This window comes from Macaca thibetana, chromosome 18 (genome assembly GCF_024542745.1).
Source record: "Macaca thibetana thibetana isolate TM-01 chromosome 18, ASM2454274v1, whole genome shotgun sequence".
In the NCBI taxonomy this organism is placed as follows: domain Eukaryota; kingdom Metazoa; phylum Chordata; class Mammalia; order Primates; family Cercopithecidae; genus Macaca; species Macaca thibetana.
The window spans coordinates 32,180,604-32,197,129 of NC_065595.1; the positions used below are offsets into that span (position 1 = coordinate 32,180,604).

The window sequence follows — 16,526 nt, forward strand, 5'->3', positions numbered from 1 at the left end:
TTATTTCCAAGTTTCTTTGTTTTAAAAGTACCCCATGTGCTGTATTATATCAACTTTCAGGTTATAGAAATCCATTATGACTAGCAATAGTTTTACAAAAGATCAGCACTTAATCAAGATTTCTTCAAGTACGTATACATAGATTAAGAGAGCAAAAATTCTTTACACACATTCATATTCAAATAATACAAAAAAATCCACAAGAGTACATAAGAGAGATGGCAGAGGTGTTTAGAATATGTCAGGGACTAATATGTAAGGTAACTAGTATGTAAACTCAAAGTGGTTTTGCATATTTTGGTAACAAATATTTGTCCAAAAAAATAAAACCAGAAACAAAAATACTTATTTCTTATCGGAAAACAATACAAAACAAATCTGTCCAAATGTTCAAAAGCTGCATCATAAAAATATTTTTTGAAAAATTTCATGCTTAATAGGTTGCTTCATCCATGTTGTCATCACTGTCCGTGCCAAAATCATCTCCATCTTCAAAGTATGAATTAATGTAGTCATTTTCCTCTTCTTGCTCGTCTTCGTCATATTCCTCCTCGTCTACAGCATCATCGTCATCATCATCACCTTTACTTTTCTCTTTGTTTCCTTCTTTCTTTTCATTTTCCTCATCTGATTTTTCACCATCACCTTTCTTTTCCAATTCCTCAATTTTTTTCAACACATCTGAAGTATTAGTGAGTGAAGTGCCTTTGCCTGTGTCTTTTGCCTTTTTGGGTTTTGGGCCTGTGTTTTTACATTTATTTCTTGACATCATCTCTCTTGGAAGTCTTCTCCAATCTGGTATCTATTCTTCCTTATATACCTTCATGTATCTTTTACTATACCTTTCAATATCTTGTCATTCTTCAGGTGTTTCAATAAAATAAGGCATTCTTTTTTTTTTTTTTTTTTTTTTTTTTTTGAGACGGAGTCTCGCTCTGTCGCCCAGGCTGGAGTGCAGTTGCCGGATCTCAGCTCACTGCAAGCTCCGCCTCCCGGGTTCACGCCATTCTCCTGCCTCAGCCTCCCGAGTAGCTGGGACTACAGGCGCCCACCACCTCGCCCGGCTAGTTTTTTGTATTTTTTTAGTAGAGACGGGGTTTCACCGTGTTAGCCAGGATGGTCTCGAGATCCGCCCGTCTCGGCCTCCCAAAGTGCTGGGATTACAGGCTTGAGCCACCGCGCCCAGCCAAAATAAGGCATTCTTTTCATTGTTTCTCTCAACTCCTGTTTCAAAGCCAGTATATACTCTTCATTTTCTGTTTTCAGTGCCACCGATTTATAATTTGCATCAGGAAATAGTGGGGGTGGTTTCAACACTACATAAGGTAACTTTTCACCTTTGCTAAATCCAACAGCCTCAATATTAAAGGTATAAGCAGCACATCCTCCTCTTCCTTTATTCCCAGCCATCAGAACTAGTTATACTAGATGAGTGGGCAAATTCTGAAAGGCATCCGCCTGGCTGCACCGCTGCCCAGCATGTTGGCGCTCGAGTGGTATGCCCACAAGTCTCTAGGTGGTAGTATCTTCTGGATTCAAGAACGCTTCTATGAGTTGGGCAACCGTGCCAACATCTGGCTGGTGCATGGCTCCAAGCGTGGCTCCAAGCAGGACGTGGTGATCAATATAGGCCCGGGACTGTGCAGCCTCCCTGAGTACCTGTACTCCTCTGGCCTTTTGTAGGACCTCAGGGCCAAAGAGCTATTTCTGGGTTCTTAATTTATTCTTTTCCATTGATCTATGTGTCTATATTTAAGCCAGCACCGTGCTGTTTTGGTTACTATAGCTCTGTAGTATATTTTGAAGTCAGGTAGTGTGATATCTCCAGCTTTGTTCTTTTGGCTCAGGATTGCTTTGACTATTCAGGGTCTTCAATCATTCCATATAAATTTTAGGGTTGTTCTTTCTGTTTCTGGGAAGAATGTTATTGGTATTTTGATAGGGATTGCATTGAATCTGTACATCACTTTTGGCAGTATGGACATTTTAACAATATTCTTCTAATCTATGAACATGTAATATCTTTTCATTTCCTGTGTCCTCTTCAATTTTCTTTCATCAGTATCTTATAGTTTTTCATTGTAGAGATTTTTCACCTCTGGTTAAATTTACTTCTGGGTTTGCTTTTTTCCTAGCTATTGTAAATGGGATTGCTTTCTTGCTTTCTTCTTCAGATTGTTCATTATTAGCAAATAGAAATGCGGATGCTTTTTGTATGATGAGTTTGTATCCTGCAACTTTATTGAATTTGTTTGTTAGTTCTAACAGTTTTTTGGTGGAGTTTTTAGGTTTTTCTAAATCATATTGTCTATAAATGGGGACAGTTTGAATTTCTTCTTTCCAATTTGGATTCCTTTTATTTCCTTCTCTTGCTTAATTGCTCTGGCTAGGACTTGAAGTACTATGTTGAATAACAGTGGTGAAAGTGGGCATCCTTGTCTTGTTCCAGATCTTGGAGGAAAGGCTTTCAACATTTCCCCATTCGGTATAATATTAGTACTAATATGTTAGCTGTGGGTTTGTCATATATAACCTTTATTGTTTTGAGGTATGTTCATTTTATACCTAGTTTGTTGAGAGTTTTTATCATGAAATAATGTTGTATTTTATCAAGCACTTTTTCTCCATCTATTAAAATGATCATATGGTTTTGTCCTTCATTCTGATGATGTGATTTATCACATTTAGTGATCTTCATATGTTGAAATACCCTTGCAACTTGATCATGGTATATAATCTTTTTGATATGCTGTTAGATTCAGTTTGTTAGTATTTTGCTGAGAAATTTTGCAACTATGTTTATCAGGAATATTGGCCTATAGTTTTCTTTTTTGGTTGTGTCCTGGTCTGCTTTTGGCATCAGGGTAATGCTGGTCTTGTAGAATGAATTTGGAGGAATTCCTTCCCCTTCAAATTTGTGGAATAGTTGGAGAAAAAATAGTATTAGTTCTTTAAAAGTTGTAGAATTCAACAGTGAAGCCAACCAGTCTAAAGGGAGCAATTTTGAGGCCTTCCACAGATACCCTCAGATCCCACCTATGGCAACCTCTGCTAGCTTCAACCAAAACCTACCCCCTCTAAGGCAATTCTCCTTCATCCTCCTGAATTGGAGTGGGGAGTTGCTTCTCTCTACATATCCATAGAGGGGTTTTACATGCAAAGATGACATTTTGTCACCCCTCCCTTACTTTCAAAGCAATTCCTGGTAGAGTTCAGAACATCTCAGGCCTGTCTACAGAGAAGTGGGTCTGCACAGTCCTTTGTGGAGTCTGCAGGGCTGTGTGTGTGACACATGTGGGGCCAAGGACACAAGATCCTCCCTATGATCTGGTCTTCACTCCTTCCCAGGGAATGGAGCCAACTCATATTTTGGCCTGAGTCAAATAGATCTAAGTTTGAATTCTGCTTCGGCCACTGTCTAGCTGTATAATGTTGTGCCTCTTACTTTTTCTGAGCCTGGTTTCCACATATGCAAAATAGGGATAACAACATATATTTTGCAGGGTAGTTATGAGGCCTGAATGATCCAAATGACCATGCTGTGTACTAGCTGTGTGACCTTAAGCAAGTTACTTAACCCTTCATACCTCTGTCCTTATGGGTTGCTATGAGGTATGAGTGCGTTAATATTTGCAAAAAGCACATGACAGTGTCTTGTGCATACAAAGCATTACTTAGTGTTGACTATTGTTAATATTAAGGTATGTAAACTGGCTGATGTGCAAAAGGCCTTCAATAAATGTAAGTTACTTTATCTTCTCCTTCTCAAGCCCACAGGTTCTGGCTACTGGAGTCTGGTTTCTCTGAGGCCACCGCAGAGTTCCAGGCAGCCTATTTATCTGGATTTGAATAGTTTTAAGTAAGTGGCCTTGGTTCGCCTTTGAGCACCCAAAAACTAAAGTAACAGAGACACCTAGTGGGAGCTGGTAGCAAGTGCTCCAACAAGTCTGAGTGCCTGTGGCTGGGGTCAGGTGGAGACCCAGAGGATGGTACCGCTGTGGCCCATGAGTGCACAATGAGGCCAATAGGCTCTCCGGAGCCATGCCAGTGCAGCCTTCACCAATGGGAAGCCCTGCCCATCCACCCTGCAGCTGGTCCTTGTCACCAAGGCTCTGTTCTGAACAACCTCTGGGGGCAGAGGGTCTGTTGCTTTATCAGCTCACACTGGTGGACCTAGCCTCAGGTCGTGGTGGGGAAGGTAGGAAAGCAGACAGGTTCCTGCTTTAAGGAGCTGGCAGAAAACAATTGGGCTTAGCATTTTTTTTTGCTGTGTGACCTTGGATGAATAATTTAGCATCTCTGAGCTACAGTTTCCTTGTGTGCAAAAAACAGAGTCAGTAATAGTGAGAATGGTTTAAAATGATGGATGTAGAAAGTGAAGTGCTGAGTCTACGCCCATACACCCTTGAATGTACCCGAACTTGTCCAATCTCAGAAGCTAAACAGGGTCAGGCCTGGTTAGTACTTGGATGTGACAAAGTTAAGCACTGTGTTGTTGACACACAGAAAGCACCCAATAAATGGTATATATTGTTGTTATTGTTATTATTTTATGGTGGATAAATGCACATGAAATAGGGAATAAATCCACACAATGTTGAAGCAAGTGAAAGCCATCATAGTTTATAGCATGTGAGAGACAAGGCTATTCCAGATCTGCAGTAGTTAGGTGAGGCCTCATGGAGGAGACCAGATCTCTGATGAGCCTCTGACTGCAGCAACAAACAAATCATACTCCTACTGGCTGAAACAATTATAGGGTATGTTGGCTTATATAACTTGGTAAGACTTGATCCAGTGCCTTGATGATGTCATGAGTACCCAATCTTTTCTTTTAAAAATATTCTTGTGACATAAAAAACATACAAAAAGATTTAGAAAACAACATAGCATTCACCTTAGGAAATAAAATAGCAAATATAGTTGAGGCTTCCTGGCCCTTCTCCAGTTGCATTTCCCCTTCCCCTACCCTGCAAAGAGAACCACTCTCCTAAATTTGGTGTTTATACTTCCTATGGATGCATTTACGTTATTACTACATATGTGTGTGTTTCTAAACAACATATGGAAGAATTACATGTTTTAAACCTTTCTATAAATATGTCATAGAGTACGTATCTGTATTTGTCTGTTTGGGCTGCATAACAAAATACCACAGATTTGGTAGCTTAAACCACAGAAATGTATTTTCTCACAGTTCTAGAGGCCAGGAAGTCCAAGCTCAAGATGCCAGCCAGGGAGGTTTCATTCTGCGGACTATTCTCTAGTCTTGCAGGCAGCTACTGTTTCTCTGGGTGCTCACGTGACCGCTTCCTTGTGCTTGCGCAGGGAGAGAAAGAGAGAGAGCAAGCTCTCTGATGTCTCCTGAGAGCCCCATCCTCAGGACCCCATCTAATGCTAATGATCTCCTAAAGACCCCATCTCCAAATACGATCACATTTGGGGTACAATTTCAATATGTTAATTTTGGAGGGATACAGATATTCAGCTCATTTCATTCCACTTCCGCCTCCTACAAAGTTCATGCCCTTCTTACATGCAGATGCATTCATTCCATTCCAACAGTCCCAAAAGTCTTAATTCATTCCAACATCAACTCTAGTTCTACAGACCAAAATCTCAACTAAATATCATCAAAATCAGGTATGGATGAAAATCGAAGTACAATTCATTGTGAGCAAAACTCCTCATCAGCTATGAACCTGTGAAACCAGACTAGTTATGTGTTTCCAAAATATAACGGTGGAAAGGGCATAGGATGAACATTCCCATTCCAGAAGGGAGAAATCAGAAGAAAGAAAGGGGTGACAGGTCCCAAGCAAGCTCGATACCTAGCAAGGTAAATTCCATTAGATCTTACGGGTTGAGCATAATCCTCTTTTGTTCAGTGCTTTGTCCACCCCCGATCCCAGCCCATTGGAGTGGCAGCATCGCCCCATCACTCTCTGTGGCAACCTCACCTGCACAGCTCTCTGTGGTGGCCATCTGGTCTACTGAAACTGAGAAGAAACCAACCTCACCCTCTTGGTTCTGTGGTGGGAGCCCTGACGATCTCTGAATTGCCTTCAGGTTCATTCTTGCCTTTTCTTGAAGGACAAAGCATATTTCTCAACTGAGTAGTTCTACCATCCAGCTCTGTAGAATTGCAATATCCGACAGCCTTTTTTCAACCTGTCTCACTTTCTCTGTCCCCTTTAGTTCAAACTGGCAGTGCCTAACTTCTATCCCTGGCTCTTATGAGCTGGCTAGCGAAATCCATGGGTTGCACCCATGATCTCTTTATCAAATGTTTGGCCAGCCACAACTTTAGTGTTCTCTTTAGGACATGCTTCTTCATTTTTTGTTTTTCCAATATGGATAGACTGAGAATTTTCCAAATCTTCAAGCTCTGGGTCTTTTTTTTTTTTTTTTCTTTCGAGACAGAGTCTCAGTCTGTCGCCCAGGCTGGAGTGCAGTGGTGCAATCTTTGCTCACTGCAAGCTCCACCTCGCAGGTTCATGCCATTCTCCTGCCTCAGCCTCCTGAGTAGCTGGGACTACAGGCGCCCGCCACCATGCCCAGCTAATTTTTTTTTTTTTGTATTTTTAGTACAGATAGGGTTTCAGATGGTCTAGATCTCCTGACCTCATGATCTGCCTGCCTCTGCCTCCCAAAGTGCTGGGATTACAGGCATGAGCCACCGCGCCCAGCCCAAGCTCTGGGTCCTTTTTGATTAACAACTTTTTCCAATTTCTCTCTTCTCTCTCATTTTACTATAAGCAATAAAGAGAAACCAAACGACTCCTTCAACATTTTGCTTAGCAATGCCCTCAGCTAAACATCCAGTTTCATTGCTTGTAAGTTCTACCTTCAACAAAACACTAGAACACAATTCAGCCAGGTTCTTTGCCACTTTGTAACAAGAATCATCTTTCCTCCAGTTTCCAATAAACTGTTTCTCATTTTCAGCTGAAACCTTACCAGTATTACCTTTAGCAGCCATATTTCTACCAATAGTCCTTTTAAGGCAATGTAGGCTTTTCCTAGCATGCACCTCAAAACTCCTCCAACCTCTACGCATTATCCAGTTCCAAAGACACTTCCACAATTTTAGCATTTATTATGGCAACTCCCTGCTTCTCAATACAAAAACCTGTCTTAGTCATCTTGGGATGTCATAATGAAATACCATAGATTAAGTGGCTTAAGCAACAGAAATTAATTTTCTCACAGTTCTAGAGGCTGAAATTTCAAGTTCCAGCTAATTCAGTTTCTGGTGAGGGGCCTCTTCCTGCCTTACAGATGGCCACCTTCTCACTATGTCCTCACATGGACTTTCCTTTCTCTCTCTCTCTCTCTCTCTGTGTGTGTGTGTGTGTGTGTGTGTGTGTCTGTGTGTCTCTGTGTGTGTGTGTAGAGAGAGAGAGAGAGACAGAGAGAGACAGAAAACATCTCTAGTGTCTCCTCTTATAAGGACACTAATCCTATCAGATCAGGGCCCCAGCCTTTTGACTTCATTTAACCTTAATTACTTCCTTAGAGGCCCCATCTCCAAATGCAGCTACACTGAAGGTTAGGTCTTCAACATACAAATTTGAGGAAACACAGACATTCACATCATAACATGATTTATACTGATTCAAGAGTAATTGCAAATGGTTTGATCAGGTGGTCAGGTACTTGGAAAGAACAGGACTGGAGGATTAGGGACAAGGAAGTCTGGGAAAGTTATGTGGATGGACCTCTCAGCATGGGCAGACTGTGAAGATTTTTGTGTCCCATGGGATTGCTCATCAAAAGACATCCTTTGCGGATCAGAGGAGGCTTTCAATAGTCAAGAGGACCAAATGATATACTCAATCCATGTCAGTCAACATATTTTCCCAGCCACTCCAGGGCTTGCTCAATGGACTCATGGATAAACTGGTCATGGCAGTGGAGATGGAGCTGTGCATAAGCCCGACAATGTGGATGTCCCCTTACCAAGGCTGACCTGGCTATAGCTAAGTGAGCGCTTAAATTGCCAACCGCAGAGATAAGCACCAACCCCCAATATGATACCATTCCCTGAGAGGACCAGTCAGCCACCCAGTGGCAGGTTGATGGTATTGGACCTCTGCTCTCCTGGAATCAGGCAGTGATTGTTCTCACTGGGATAGACACACATTCTGGACAAGGATCTGGTTTCCCTGCCTGTGATTCTTGTGCCTCCCCTCACCACCCGCGGGCTCACAGAAGAATGCCCCATCCATGTTCAGAGCATTCTCAAGGGCATTCTGATCAAGGAATGTATTTCTCAGTCAAGAAAGTACAGCAGTGGGTTAATGCTCTTGGGATTCATTGGTACTTCCACATACCCTATCACGTGGAAATAAATGGCTTTGTTGAAAAGTGGATGGCCGGGCATGGTGACTCAAGTCTGTAATCCCAGCACTTTGGGAGGCCAAGACGGGCGGATCACGAGGTCAGGAGATCGAGACCATCCTGGCTAACACGGTGAAACCCCGTCTCTACTAAAAAATATTTAAAAATTAGCTGGGCATGGTGGCGGGCGCCTGTAGTCCCAGCTACTCGGGAGGCTGAGGCAGGAGAATGGCGTGAACCCGGGAGGCGGAGCGTTTAGTGAGCTGAGATCGCGCCATTGCACTCCAGCCTGGGCGACAGAGTGAGACTCCGTCTCAAAAAAAAGAAAGGTGGAATAGCTTCTTAATGACTCAGTTGCAGCACCAGTTGGAAGGCAGTGTCCTGAAGGCATGGGGTTCTGTGTCACAAGGTGCAGTATGTCCTTTGAATCAGAAATCATTATATGGCATTGCCTTCTCCATGGCAAGAATTCACTAGTCTGGAAATCAAAGGGTAGAAGTGGAAGTGGTTCCTCTCTCCCTTACACCTAGTCACCCACTTACAGAATTTTTGCTTCCCATCCTGGCAACTTGGAGCTTTGTTGGTTTGGAAGTCTTAGGTCTGAAGGGGAGAACACTTACATCAGGGGATGCACCGGTAGGATCATTGATTGGAAGATGAGAATGCCATCCAGCTATTTTGGGCTCTGTATAGTATTGTACCAATTAGAAGAACAAGGGTTTTAGCTTTCATTTTTTTCTACTGACAGGAGTGATTAATTCCAGTTACCAGGGGAAACTGGTTTGCAGCTACACAATGGGGCAAGGAGAGTTATATCTGGAACTGAGAAGATTCTCTGGGGAAAGGGAGTTTGGGGAGGGATGGGCCAGGGCAGCATCCCTAGCTCATGGCTTGAGGCCACCTCCTCTGCTGATACCATGAATGACTCAAAATTAGGCCTGTCTTTGTAGCCATTTCTTTGTCTCTTTGACATGAGCCAGGTTCAGGATTTCCTGCCTCCAGCCCCAGCCCCGGCCCTTGGGCACCCTAGGTTTGGCCTTCCGCGCCATGCTGTTTCACATGGTGAATATTGACGCTGCGTATTTACAGAGACCTTCGTCCCCAGGACCCTCCTCCCCTGTGATCTACGCTTTCTCTTTCACTTACTCAAATTGAACCCAGCTCAATGTGGTTTCTGTTTCCAGTAATTTTCCCTCCGACTGCGGCTCTTTCCTTCTGGAATGAATCGTCTGCCGGATATTTCTGAGACTCTCAGGAATTTAAACTGTTCCACCCTCTCTGCTCCACCCAAAGCCAGGCCCAGTTATCTTCACTGTGAGCCCCTGGGACTCCTCTTCCCTGCTCAGGATGCGCTCAGCTCTGCTCAGGGTGTTGTCTTCACCTTTTGGGGGTGAGAATTTGTGGGTGACTTTTTTATTTTTGTGACCAAGTCCTGTTGTTGCTGGTTTGGTGTGTTTGTCCATGTCCTCAAGTTTGATAGGTCTCCTGTCACCTAATTTGGTTGAAGAGATTAAAGGTTAGAGGTGGAATTTTTGTTGTTGTTGGCTGAGGTGAGGGGACGGGTTTGGAGGGGCGCATCCTATCTGCTCTACTTGGTTGTCAGGAGAGGTTATAAGGAGATTGGGAAACCTACTGCCACGATGACCACATTGCCCTTGAGTTGGATTCTTAGTTGATTTTCTTTCTAAGGCCCTAATATATCGATTTTAAGGCTATGAATTTATCTCTAAATTCTGTTTTGGCTGAAGTCCACAGATTTTGGTAGATAAGGCTCTTATGTTGCTTTATTTTTAAAGATTGGTTCATTTCAGTTTTGGTTTACTTTTAGACCCATGATACCTATTTTCTAGATTGTGTTTTCTTTGGAGGTAGAGATGACATCTCTGTACATGGCTGTGTCTTTTGTAATTATTTAGTGTCAGAGCTGTAGGAAGTGCTTGATATTTTTTGTTGCTGAAATGGAATGAAAATGGTATTACACATTCCTGTTCTCTATCTGGTCCAGCATATAAATGAGACACAGCAGGAAAGAAGGAGTATTTAACATAGTAGGTCTGGGGTTCCTGGGTCAAAATATGTTCTGATACTTCCAATTTAGGGTTGATTTGCCTAAGTATTATCTTTTCATAGTGGCAACTCTTCCCCAGGAATATTGACTACAATACATCTCCTTTCCTCCTTCCTTCCTTCCTTCCTTCCTTCCTTCCTTCCTTCCTTCCTTCCTTCCTTCCTTCCTCTCTCCTTCCTTCCTTCCTTCCTTCCTTCCTTCCTTCCTTCCTTCCTTCCTTCCTTCCTTCCTTCCTTCCTTCCTTCCTTCCTTCTTTCTTTCTTTCTTTCTTTCTTTCTTTCTTTCTTCCTTTCTTCCTTTCTTCCTTTCTTCCTTTCTTCCTTTCTTCCTTTCTTCCTTTCTTCCTTTCTTCCTTTCTTTCTCTTTTTTAAAACAGAATTTCACTCTGTCTCCCAGGCTGGAGTGCAGTGGTGCCATCTCAGATCCTGCAACCTCTGCCTCCCGGGTTCAGGCAATTCTTCTGCCTCAGCCTCCCATGTAGCTGGAATTACAGGTGCCCACCACCACGGCCGGCTAATTTTTATACTTTTTTTGGTAGAGACAGGCTTTCATCATGTTGTTTGGGCTGGTGTCGAACTCCTGACCGCAAGTGATCTGCCCACCTCGGCCTCCCAAAGTGCTGGGATTAGAGGCGTGAGCCGCCATGCCCGGCAGGGACAATACATCTTTGAGGGATCAGCATATATTAATCAAATTGCCTTCCTTATAGCTGAATGTAACTTCACTGAGGGAATGAGAGTTTGGATGCTGATGAAGAAGAAATATTTTTGAAGCGTGGTTCAAAGCTAGAGAGGGCTGACTTGAGGAGCAGGAGTATCTAGAAATGTTTTCTAATCCTGACTACATCTTAGAATTCTTTGGAGGGGAGTGGTGGTTTCTAAAATACACTGGTCCTCCAGCCTGTCCTAAGAGATTGTAGTTGAATTGATCTCAGGTGGGGCCTGGGCACGAATAATTGAGAGTATGGAAGAAAGTAGAGCAGCCTAGACTTAAGTGTATCCATTTTGCAGTTTTTTTCGAAGAGCTAGCTGTGGAGATGGCCGCTGCCTGGTACAGCACTGCGCCCTACCCATGGAGCATCCGAAAAAGTGGCAATGCATTCCTGTAGGTACATGGGAAACCGAGTGGCAGGAAAGGGGGCTACTTGAGGAAGACTGTTTGATAACACTGTGGACTAGGCAGGAGCGCTGAGCAGCAGATGGGACAGGAAGAAGCTTGCTGCAGTAGCCCAGGGAGAGGCAGCTTTAGCCATGAGCCCCCTGGGTTAGATTTTCTCCCCTTCTGCAACCTAGTGTGGCTCCCCTTCATGCTATTCTCAGGGCTGGGATAGCAGTGGCTGGGGCTGTTGTAACAAAGCACCACAAACTGGGTGGCGTCAACACAGTAATGTATTGTCTCACAGCTCTGGAGCTAGAAGTCTGAAATCACTGTGTCGGCTGGATTTGGGTTCCTCTTGAGGGTGTAAGGGAAGGCTCTGTTCCAGGCCTCTTCCTTTCATTTGTCAGGGGCCATCTTCTCTGGGTCTCTTCACATCGTTTTCCTTTCTGCATGTTTTTTTCCAGATACTCCCCCACACACGCTTTTTTTAAAATCTTTTTTTTTTTGATATGGAGTCTCACTCTGTCGCCCAGGCTGCAGAGCAATGGTGTGATCTCAGCTCACTGCAACCTCCGCCTCCCAGGCTCAAGCGATTCTCCTGCCTCAGCCTCCCGTGTAGCTGGCATTAGAGGCACGCACCATCACACTCACCTAATTTTTGTATTTTTTGGTAGAGATGGGGTTTCATCATGTTGGCCAGGCTGGCCTTGAACTCCTGTCCTCAAGTGATCTGCCTGCCCTGGCCTCCCAAAGTGCTGGGATTACAGGCTTGAGTCACTGTGCCTGGCCCACATTTTCCCTTTTCATAGGGACACCAGTCCTATCGGATTAGGGCCCATCCTAATGATTTATTTTAACTTGATTCCCTTTGTAAAAATCATGTCTCCAAATAAGTCACATTCTGAGGTAGTGGGAGTTCAGAATTCAACATATGAATTTGAGCAGGACACAGTTTAGCTCATAAGACTTGACAAAGCCAGGTCTCTTTATTTCTTTGGCAGTACCTACTAATCACCAACACAAAATGGCTGCGTTCCCTCCCTAGGAGTTCTGACTGGGTCTTCCCGATTGACTTTCTGCTCTCTATAAGCAGTTCTCAGTTGATGCTTTCTCCCCTCTTATGCTGCCGAAATGTGCCCAGTAACCGTTTCCAGTGTAGTCACATCATTCTCTTTTTTGTTATGCCCAATAACTGAGTGACCTGGGTGGTCCAAAAATTCCCCTGAGGTCTTGTGACCTGGCCACGCAACACAACCAGCAACCACAGCAACCCCCCACCCTGGGAAAACTTGTAATTCCAGACTGCTTTATCTGAATCCTAGTTCATACACTTGTATGACTATATATGCCTGGAATTGCCCTTAGAGACTAAATATCCTAGAGATGTTCAACCAGTTTTCACAAACACACTGTTTGTAGAGACAGGGTCTCAGTCTGTCTCCCAGGCTGTAGTGCAGTGACGCGATCATGGCTCACTGCAGCTTTGAGTTCCTGGTCTCAAGCAATCCTCCCACCTCAGCCTCCTGAGTAGCTGGGAGAGCTGGGATAGCTGGGACTACAGATGGACACCACCATGCCTGGCTAATTTTCTTTATTTTTTGGAGAGGCAGGGTCTTGCTATGTTGCTTAGTCTGGTCGTGAACTCCTGGCCTCAAGTGATTCTCCTGCTTTGACCTCCCAACCTTTTGGGATTACAGGCATGAGCCACCATGCCCAGTTCAAATAATCTCTTCTATTCAAATAAAATCTTTGGTAAATCCTCAATGTAAAACAGGTAAAAATGAATGGATTAGAAGTTCCCATTTTTGCAATTTGTGGATGTTGCATGACTGTCATGGAACCAATGGAGTACTTCTACGGAGCCCCGAGTTTCTCTGTCTCAGAGAAAATTGCAGATCTCTCAAAACTCTTCGGTTTGCAGGAAAGGAAATGGAACCCAGAGAAATGAAAAGAACTAGCCAAAAACACTCATAGAGTGGAAGATCCAATGGGGAACTCTGGTACTTGAAACCTAGACTAGTACTCTCTATCACAAGGGCCTGCCTCTGGCAGTCAGGACCTTATAAAGTATGAGTTTACCATTGTTTTAGAAAGTATTTCTCAAGTGAGTTCTGGACAGCGTCTTGTAAGTAGGTATGATTCCCAAATCAATTCTGGAAAAGCTGCTCTATAATTCTCTATAGCTAACTCTCATAGCATATTAGTGTACTTAAGGCTCAAAGATGTCCTGCAGCATAGAAAGCCATTTATCGTTGCTTATTCCAGTTTTTCCAAAATTCTTAAAAAACAAAAACAAAAAGGTATTACCTTTTCCTCGGGCTGCTTGCACTCTGGAGCCCAGAGAGTCTTCTTTCAAGGAGGGAGTCTCTACAGGGAGCAACTCAGACGTGCTAACAGTGAGTGTGAGATTTCAGGTATCATGACCTGCACGATTTCCTTTGCCTAGGAGTTGTTGGCCAGCATCTCTGGCAGGTGCAGGGATGGAGGCAGATGAGCAAGGAATTGCAGCAAGGTAGAAATGAATGGTGCTGTCTTTAAATTGCCCCATGGAGTTTTGTACTTCTTGTACCTTTTTGGAGAAGAGTAGTCTTCAATAGGCTGGATGTGGCCAATGGTCTGGGAGAGATTTCCTAGCCTATTCTTTCATTGTTTTGCCTCCTTCCTCTAATGCATGCTTACTTCCAAATCATCCTCTCCATTCCTGCCAACACCTTTCTGAGGCTCTCATCATTCTCCAGTGACCTCCAGGCAGGGCACTCTAAGGTCGGTCACCCTTATCTTCCCTGGACAGTTGGTGTATGTAAATGTGATTACCAGAATCTTTCGCAAGGATGAAGTTCTAATGCTCCAGCATGAGAATTTCCATCACTCCTTTAGAGTCTAAGAATAAACAAACCCAGTTAAATTCACAGCCACCACCAGAGGGCACAGTGAGACTCATGCAGGGGTAAAGGATGTTGAATAGAGACTGCAACAACTTACTCTTGAAAGGCATTTATTTATTTATTTTATTTTATTTTATATTTTTCTCTTCACAGCTAGTTCACATAGTCTTAGAAACAGGCAAAGTTTGAATCTAAAAACTGCAGAGTGAAATACTGTAGCTTTGGTCATTATTTGTGACTTCTTCATTGCCTTTATTCCAAATACAGTAGAATTGTCTTATAGCTAGACTCATGCCACACCACTTCAGTTGTGCCCTGGGGACCTAATCCCAGCCTTTCATAGATGTGCAGGTAGAATGTTCACAAGAAGTTTCCAGCCTTGTTCTCACAAACATGAATGCTAAGGAGGATTCCTTTATAATTAAGAGTTTCAATTATAAAGCAGAGCTGGGGAAAAACAGGGTGTACAGTAGAGGCTGTTCTGGGTTGGCCTTCAGAAAATGGGACTCTGACCCCAGCTCTGATGTGATTAACCATGTGAATCTATGATGTAACAACAGTAAGAGTAGATGTTCACTGAGAACCTACTGTATGCCACCTACTGTGTGCCAGTCTGGCACCTTATAAGTATTATCACCCATTCTTATGATAAAACTGCAAGACAGATATTTTCCCCTTTATTTAACAAATACAAAAACTGATGTTCAGAAATATTAAATGATGTGCTTAAAGACAACAGCCAGCAAGTGATGGAACCATGAAACCATTTCTAGGTGTGTTTGGCCACAAACCGGGTGATTTTTCATTACTTACACCTTTTCCACTTTTTAATGTTTCAGTTTCTGTACATTCTTTGTAACAAAATTCACACTTGTCTTCCTGCTTATTCAGGCTTGGCTAACTGTTGTCACAGTCTCAAACTCTTAGGGGTTGAATAAGATAAAAACCTTTCTAGTTTATGTATAAGTCCAATGCAAGTCACACAGGGGCCTCTGCTCCAGGCAGTCATTCAGGCACCCGGGTTGCTTCCATCTTTTGGAGCTGCTATCTTCAGAATGTGGCCTTCAGGGTCTCCATGGATCAGAAGGGAGAGCCATACGAGAGAGATTTGTATGTGCCAGGCCTGGAAGTGGCACACATCTCTTTCCATGTGTCTGAACTAGGTAATCTAGTCCTAACCTAATGACAGATAGGTTGGGAAATAATGTTGAGCCCTGTGTCCAGGAAGAAGAAGAGAAAATGGATATTGATGAACCTATCCCTCTCCACATCCCTATCTCATGAGATTGTGGTAAAAATAAAATAAAACAGTATCTGTCAGAGTACTTTACCAACAAGTGAGATGTGGTAGTTTAAGCCTGGAGGGAAGGAGCTGTCAGAGAGAGATTGCAGAGGGGGATATATATGAATAGGGATTATCATGGCCCAGTAAAGAGCTTGTTCTATGTTCTGGGTTGAGGAATAAGGAAAAAGAGACTAGAGAAGCGTCACTCAAGTTCCCGAATTTATGTAAGCCTTTCACTCTCTGGCTCACACTCTTATTTCTAGTATTCATTATTCACTCATTTATTCTGCAACAAATTGTTACAATATCCTGGGCATTTTGCCACATGCTGGTGTGTGTGTGTGTGTGTGTGTGTGTGTGTGTGTGTGTGTGTGTAATGCCTCACATTAAAGAAAATCTCCCTCTGGAGCTGGCGTCAATTCTAGGAAAGATGCATTGCTGCCTGCAGTAACATGGAAGCATTCCAATGTCATTGACTTGTCACCAGTTTGCTAGCTGGTGTACATGATGAAAGATGCCATTTCAAGGACTCAGCAATGGTCTTTTTTGCTAGTAGGTTGGGTACTCAGCAATCACAGTAAATAAGTCAGAGTCCCTGTTTTAGGACTTTTGTGTAACCTGTGTCCTTGTTACCTTGACCACTCTCTTCATAGACACATTGAACAAATACTGAGATATCTGAGGGGAGAGATTGCATGAAAAACACACAGGATGGGCCACCCTGTCTAGATGGTGACTGAGAACCTCAAATGTGTATACGGTCTTCAGTCATCATTAACGTGTGACCCAAAGATCTATCCATGCACTTGGTACCCACTTCCATAGGTCTATCTGCATTCTGCTTCCC

General features: G+C 43.2%; 1 pseudogene; it reads right to left on the reverse strand.

Moving 5' to 3' along the window:
• Positions 1–433: 433 nt before the first annotated feature.
• Positions 434–1,410, reverse strand: LOC126941497 (DNA-directed RNA polymerase III subunit RPC7-like; annotated as a pseudogene).
• Between the last annotated feature and the right edge of the window lie 15,116 nt (positions 1,411–16,526).